Below are 7191 nucleotides of genomic sequence, written 5' to 3' on the forward strand. Positions count from 1 at the left end.
TATGAACTAAACCCCTTAGATACCTAAGGGGGATAAAACTTATGATGGATCTTGTTATTATTATCTGAACTATATGATAAATACTTGATTTGTTCTTAATTATGTGTTCTTAATGCTTGAGTTAATATTTCGGGTATTAATTCATGATTTGATGTGCTTATGGAGAGGAGGAATAAACCCTACCTAAAAGTAGATTTGGCATAATTAAGTGGAGTTGATCGAACACCTAAAAATAGGGTTACGAGATTTTGTCAGATTAGGGTGAAACCTAATAAGGGGATCCATAGATCGAGTTAATGCAACCCTAGAGTTTTAATTAGAGAAAAGTCTCGGTTATTCAATCTAAGGATTAGACGTTATTAGTCTTGAATAGGGATAATAACTTAACTTAGGGATCTTTACGAAACAAGTCAAGTGAATAAATTGTCCAGTTCAGAGTCAGATAACAAGTGAAATCTAGGTGGATTCCTCCTTGGGTGTCGTCTTTATCAATTGCTTTTCTTCAAGTCTTTTTCCAAATTTCCTCTTTGCTTTAATTAAATTAGTTAATTAGTTTAGATAATTAGTTTAATAAACAAACCCTTTTTATTTCTAGGTTAGATAATAAAAAGATAGTTATTACTAGTACTTTTGGTTCCCTTGGGTACGATATCCCGGTCTTGCAATTACTATACTATTGTTCGATAAGTGCGCTTGCCTTTTTGTCCTAATAATAGTTAGTCTAGGTTTGATCTTCATTATAAATATTTATTACTTATTACGAAATCACGCGATCACTCATGCAATTTTAGCTATCTCGGTGCATAAGCAACTACCTTTCCATCTTGCATTAACACACACCCAAGGCTAGTATAAGATGCATCACTATACACCATGTAGTCCATCCCTGACTTAGGATGAATTAGCGTCAATGCCTGAGTCAACACACACTTTAGCTTGTCAAAGCTAGCTTTCTAGTCATCAGTCCATTTAAAAGAAGTATTCTTTCTCAATAACATCGTCAAGGGAGCATTAGTAAGAGAAAACCCCTTAACAAACCTCAAACCCTCAACAAACCTCTGATAATAGTTAACTAACCCTAAGAAACTTTGAATGTCAGAAACATTCTTTTTTTGCCTCTATTCCATAATGGCCTGAATCTTTTTGAGATCCATACACATACTCTCCGTTGATGCAACATGACCTAAAAACACCACTTCCTTCAGCTAGAGCTTGCATTTACTCAACTTTGCATAAAGCTTTTTTTCTCTGAGAATCTGTAAGACAACTCTCATATGCTCATCATGATTAGTCTTAGTCTTTACGTAAACCAGAATGTCATCAATAAACACAACAAAAAATTGAACCAAGAATGGCTGAAACACCCTATTCATCACATCCATTAACGCAACAAGAGCATTCGTCAAACCAAATGACATCACTAGGAACTCATAGTGCCCATATCCAGTCATGAATACGATCTTAAGCATATCTGACTCCTTTACCTTAGGTTGATAATACCCAAACCTCAAATCAATCTTAAAGAAACTCGTTACACCTCATAATTGGTTGAAGAAGTCATCAATCCTTGGTAGAGGATACTTATTTTTAATGGTCAACTTGTTCAACTACTAGTAATCAATACATAGCCTTAGTGTTCCATCTTTCTTCTTAACAAACAAGACTAGGGATCTCTAAGGTGACACACTGGGTTTGTTGAACCCTTGGTCCAAGAGCTTCTGAAGTTGGACTTTAAGTTCCTTAAGTTCTTTAGGTGCCATGCGATAGGTTGCAATGGACACTGGTGCAGTTCAAGAAAACACCTCAATTCCAAACTCAATCTCTCAATTAGGAGGTAATCCTGGTAGTTCTTCAAGAAAAACTTTTAGAAACTCCCTTATGGTATGGATACTAACCATAACCGAATTACTCGTACTTGCAACCAGAATATAAACTAGATACGCTTCACAACCCTTCCGAACCAATTTCTTTGCTACCATTACTGATATCACTTTTGACATATAATCTCCATCCCCCTACCATAACAATCTCCTTCCCATCAATTGTCTTCAAAGTTACCCTCTTAGTGGCACAATCCAGAATTACATGATGTTCAACCAACTAGTTCATCTCTAGAATCAAGTTAAACTCCCCAAAAGGTAACTCCATCAAATCAACAAGAAACACCTCACCTTGAGCCTACAACGGACACCTCCTATAGATATTATCCACTAGCAATGATTGTCTTAACAGACTTACAGCAATAACATTTCTAATAATTTCATCTACCCCAATTCCTAATTTACCAGACACCATACTAGAAACATAGGAATAAGTAGAACCAGTATCAATCAATACAAAGTATGACTTAGAATGAATTGTAAAAGTACCTGCAATGACATCAGATTCTTCATAATCCTCTTGACTTCCAGTTGCAAAAACCAATGCCGACTATCTAGCTTTAGTCTTGGTTAGATTCTGAACTAATGGCCCCTAACCTCGACTCACTTTACCTATCACACCAGTTGCGACTTTAGAACCACCATTCCTACCCTAACCATGACCCCTTGGAGGTAACTGCCCATAACCTTAAGTCTGAGTTGTAGCTCGCATCTAGCCAACATGATGTGGACAATATTTCACTCGGTGTTTAGTGGAAAAACATCCTAAACATGCATCAATCTTCTTCCAACAGTCACCCGGATGACATCTATCACAATACCTACAAATTGGAATCCTCCCCGATCTAGATGAACCACTTGTACTACCCCCTGCGACACTCTACTGTGATCTATCCTCATTGGCTTGCTTCAAGGGTCATGAAAACAAGCTAGGAGGTCCCAAATCCCTCTTAGTTTGTACTCTGTTCTTATCACATTTCTCTTTCTATACACACTTAACCTCCTCCAAAATCTTATTTTATTCAAACAAGGTCTCAAACACTCTCTTCAGATGCGGTGTAATCTGAACCTTAAGATCATACCTCAACCCATCCTAAAATTGCACACTCTTATCTTGCTCAGTAGCTACTATACCCAGAGCATAATGACTCAACCACAAAATCTAGGCCTCATACTTAGCCACAATTTTATCACCCTGTGTTAGCTCAATAAACTTCAGTTTATAAGCCTCAACATACCTTGTACCCATATAATTTTTTTTGGAAGGTTTCTTGAAAATACTCCCAAGTTTGACATTCTGCCTGAGTACCCATCAAAGTAGATTGCCACCAATGATATGCCTCATCCTTTAGTAGAGATACTATACCCTTCAACTTTGGCTCTAGGGTACAATCTATATCATTTAGAATCCTTTTTGTAGCCTCCATCCAATACTCGACTACAGTCAGAATTGTACCAACAACACCCCTGAATATCTTAACTCCATTAGCTTGGAGCCTCTAAGTCACTGATCAACAACCACCCAATCCAAACTGAGTTTTGGTAACACTTTGAAGTACCCTTAACATTCCATGAGATAGTGCATCATCTCCCCTTTCCTAATCCCTGACAATAGAGGTAGGTGAGCCCTCTCTAAAATTAGCCTTAAAAATTGGAATATCATCCTAAGTTGCTGACGACTCAACTTGAATAGCTCAATGCAGCCTACCTTGGGTGCTTATAGTGAATTCCTAAATATCTAAAGTCTAGCGTGCATCTATAGTTTTAGAAAATATAGTAGCTAGTTAAGGACGACATTGGAGCCTCGAAATTATTGTGAAAAACATCACAAAAATATTTGTGGCATGGTACCTAACAAACCCGTTTCAAAAAATATGCATGCAGACCTCACTTAACCCATAGTCTGAGTTTTAGAAACCTCAGGCTCTAATACCATCAAATGTAACCTTCCTAACTCAACCTAGACGTTATGACCAAATTATGAAGGTCACATTAACCACCAAAATGAACGGTAAAATATTCAATTTCAGTATATGTTAAAACTCATTATTGTTTTAATTAATCTGTCTGTCGGTCTGAATCAGAGTTTGCTTTCAATGAATTTTAACAAAAATGTTATCTTTTAGTTTGGAATTGATATAAGGACTAAATTGCTAAGTTTTAAGCCAGTTGAAAATCAAATTTATTTTTCAGTTAAATTTAACATTCTATTCTATCTAATATTTTATAATTGAAAATTTAAGACCAACATTTTACTTATTATTTTAAAAAATGATATATTTTTCATGATTAAAAATAGACAATAAATATTAACTAGTTTTAATGATATAATGTAATATGCAAAAACCAAACTAAAAGAATAACCGCGTCCATGCCATAGTTCGTTTGTACAAAACAAAAACTAACAGGTTTATCAAATAAAGTTTAAAAATACTTTTGTTCAAAATCGATGACAGTGCTCTAAGTGCCAAGTCCAAACCAAACCTCCCGAGTTGTCTGGAAAGATGGGAAAATTAAAAAGTGAGCTATGAAGCCTAGTGTGGCTTGAACATATGTATAGTAATCAAACAAATCAGTAAATAATAACAAAGAAGAGTACAGTACATGGTACAAGCCAGAATCACATTTTCTACAAAATTCATAGTTTTCAATGATATGTTCAGCAATAAAAGTGCAGTACTCTACCCCAATCTAACCTTGCACACTAAAATAAGAGTTCCGCAGAACTCGTCCATCCATACACACCAAAATAGTATTTTTGTGGATGTACCACCAATATAATAGTAGATTTGATCTATGAATCAATCTAAAATTTAAAGCTTGTACTTAATCCTCTAATATCCTAATCCCAATGCAACATTATGTAACAGCCCAACTTAGGGCCTAGTCAAAATGGTGGTCTTAGGACCATAAATCTGGAGTTGAATAAATTATTTTATTAATATTTTGAGTTCATATCATGTTAATATTAGTGTATGGAAAATTTGGTGAATTAATTTTAGTGATGGCTTACTCAATGGAAAAAAAAAGACTGAATCACATAAAAGAAAAAAGTTACAAATTAGTGCCCAAATGTTTGACTTATCTAGAATACTTAAATTGGGGGTCTTTAAAGGGCAAATAGACCCTTAGGAAGTAGCTTGGCTGGCCATGAGATGTATGTTAAACAAATAGTAAAAGTTTAGGTAAGTGATGTCATGATTTGGTGATAAAATGATGCCTCAAGCCTATCTAGCATTTTCCTTCTTCTCCATCTCTTCTCTCCACTAAAAATATCAGCAAATATGGAGGTTTGAAAACTGAAAATTTGCAGCAACTTATCTCTCTCATAATGTAAGTGATCTTGATGATTTTCTTGATGATTTTTACATTTTTGGCATGCTTGTGTCATGGGTTTTAAAATGAGAGGACTATTTTGCAAAATGGTAATAAGTCTAAGGCTTCACTATGTGAATGTTCATGTTATTTTCTGAAATTTTATGGAAGAATATGAGTTTTAGAAGAGTCCTAAACAACTTTTATAAGAGGTGTTAGCATAAAAACACCCAAAGGGACTATTTTTGCATAAGTTGTGAACTAAGGGATAAATATGTGAAATAGTGAGATTTTGAAGTTACTATAAGAGTAAAAAGGGTTCGGCTAGGCTTAAGATAAGAAGAAATTTGATAAAATTGATTTTCGAGACTAGGGGCAAAATGGTCATTTTAGCAAGGATGTGAATTTATTATTGCCTAATTGTGATTAGTGACTAAATGCGTGCATTTTACTATTATAGATCAAGAATTGTCAAATCCGAACCTTGACAGGGGGAAAGCCAAGCAAACCGATTAATTGTGTGCATTTTGTAATTTGAGGTAAGTTGTATGTAAATAATATCACTATGTTATTGATATATGTGTTCGAATTGTCATTGAGGAGATATAGCATGAATTGGTTGATAATGATAATTGAGATAATAGAATTTCTATTGGAACCTTAGGAAGTACACCGGACATTTATGCCGTAATAATTGGGTCACTTGTGTGTGCTAGTGTAAGACATGTCTGGGACATGCATCGACAAAATTATGGAAGCTAGTGTAAGACCATGTTTGGGACATGGCATCGACACTGAGACGAGTGCTGGTGGAAGACATGTCTAGGATATGCATTAGCCTCGAGATGTAAGCCAGTGTTATGCATGTCTGGGACATGTATCGACTACGAGATGATGGCCAGTGTAAGACCATGTCTGGGACATGGCATTGACTTGAGATATGAGCCAGTGTAAGACCATGTCTGGGACATGGCATCGGTACCTTGCCCATATTCGAGGTTTAATGAATATCCGGTGATACTCCAAATGGTTCAGCGGTGGATATTATGTTTTGAGTTAATGAGAAAAGTATAACTCTGTTGTGAATGGTGCAGGTACCTAATTGGTACGTACGAGATATGAGCTCAATATGCATATTATATCATGTGACTTGCATGGTTGGTGATGAGTAAGTTACATCTATGCCTACATCTAGGTCATGAATATGTTGATCATGGATGAAATTGTTGTTGTATATTCATTTATACGCAACTTACTAAGCTTTTATGCTTACTCCCTCTTCCTTTCCATTTTTCTTATAGTGCCGCCTAATTAGCCTAAAGATCATCGGGCGTTAGAGATATCGATCACACTACCATCCGAAACACTCGGTATAGCTGGATTTATATTTTTGAATTATGGCATGTGTAGGGACTAGACTTTATCATTTTGTATCTTGAGCATTTACCAAATGAATTGGCTTGGGGTAAATCTCACACTTTGCATTAAGCCTTGAATGATGGCTAACATTCATTCTGAGTTTATAAAAAAAATGCATTTCCATGATTGCATGAATGTCTATTGTAGTTGAATTGATTATAGAAAATATGTTTGCTTTGGTATTGGTTGGTTTTAGTATGAAAATAGGTAAGCAAGGGTGGCAATGAGGCTTGGAAAATAGCCTTATATTGTCCACATAGGTAGACACACGGGCGTGTGTCCAGGCCATGTGTGACACACGTTTAGCCCCACGGGCGTATGGTCTGGCCGTGTATCCCCTGCATCTAAAAATTTTAAGTCAGAATGCATGGTAGTATTCACACGGGCAGAGACACGACCGTGTATCTCAGCTGTGTGGACACGACCTATCACACAGGCATGGGCCATGGCCGTGTGACTTTTTGGTTATGATGACGTCAGAAACAAAATGCCCTAGTTTTTAGACACGGTCCAAGACACGGGTGTGTCGAGGCCGTGTGGGAAGACACGGGTTAGGCATACGGGCGTGTGCCAAGCA

This window comes from Gossypium hirsutum, chromosome A03 (genome assembly GCF_007990345.1).
Source record: "Gossypium hirsutum isolate 1008001.06 chromosome A03, Gossypium_hirsutum_v2.1, whole genome shotgun sequence".
Lineage (NCBI taxonomy): Eukaryota > Viridiplantae > Streptophyta > Magnoliopsida > Malvales > Malvaceae > Gossypium > Gossypium hirsutum.